The following is a 1,433-nucleotide window of genomic DNA, read 5'->3' on the forward strand; positions in this document are numbered from 1 at the left end:
AGAACTATCAGAGCTCCCCAAACAGATAACATTTCTATCTGAAAATTATGTTCATGATCACATTAATGTTTAAATGGTAGTTTATAGATGAGGGTTTTTTGGAGTTGGATTATCACAAAAGGATTTTGCTGATTTTTCTACAACACTATCCTCTAATTATAGGAGTGAGTGACAGAATGCCAGGAAAACGGTGCAAGTTTAAGTTTAAATCAGACTTCCACAGAGGGGGAACAAGTGTATGGCATGATCCCTGTCTGTCATACCAGCTAGATTATCACTGAAAATGTTCTGGCAAAGTCCTGGAAAATGATCTCTAGTGAGTGAACCCTGTCCAAAACTTGCTCTTAAACCAGCCACTAATGGGTTCACATAGTGTGTGAGTAAGGCTGAACAGTTGCTATATTCTGAACCTCTGTCAGGGCTTTCACACTTAAAGTGCAAGTTCAACATTACACAGAGTAAGGCCTTTATTTCCACTGGAGGGAACGGCTGTGCTCGCTGGCAGCTGCGTGAGTCACAGTGTCTAACATAACACTGTTTTTCTGCCAAGTTTTGTGGCCAAAGTTCAACTAAATTGAAGTAAAATAAAGTATAATAACTAAAAAAAAAAAAAAAAGCAGCCGGGAGCACTTTGGAATGATGCATATGCAGAGTAGACTTTATTCCATAGCTTCAAACTCTGAAGAAGTTTCTTGTAAAGTTACTACTTGTTTTGTTCTGTTTTTTTATCTAAAGTTTGTTGTGACATATTGAGCAGTAGGGCACATCTTGTCTGAAGTTTTGAGTGAGAAAGCTGTAAAAAGTTATTTGACCCCAAGTAGGCAGACCTCAACAACACATCATTGAAAAGAGATGGACATTTTACTAATATTAATAATATTAACAGAGAAGGTAGTGGGAATTTGAACTCCCACAGTTATTTAACCTTCTCTGTCAAGACTTTAGGAAACAATCTCAAGCATTGCAGAAAACGCATTGCTGGAGGATAATTGATACAAGGTTAACATTAACACTGTAGTCCACAGCATCATTTCATTTAACCAGCCTGTGAAGCCAAAGGAAAATGTCCACATTTGTGGAGAATAAAGGTGATTATTATTATTATTATTATTATTATTATTATTATTATTATTATTATTATATACAAGAATGTTGATGGAGATTTGATGGGCTATTGAGAAGACTGCAAAAAGTTGGACAGATGGACATACCCACTTATGAGATCAGACATATAAACCTGACAGAGACCCTGACAAGAAAAACTGCATCACCATAAACAGATGGGAACCCTGGATGCAGAGCTGTCTGTATCTGTCTTTCTCTGTGTATGTGTCTCTGTCTCTCTCCTCTCTCTCTCTCTCTCTCTCTCTCTGGCAAGGGTTCAGCAGTTTTGTTGAGCAGAGGGAGAAAGTATGGAAGCTGTCAGGGGCCAT

The sequence above is a fragment of the Dicentrarchus labrax genome, unplaced genomic scaffold, assembly GCF_905237075.1.
Source record: "Dicentrarchus labrax unplaced genomic scaffold, dlabrax2021, whole genome shotgun sequence".
In the NCBI taxonomy this organism is placed as follows: Eukaryota; Metazoa; Chordata; class Actinopteri; family Moronidae; genus Dicentrarchus; species Dicentrarchus labrax.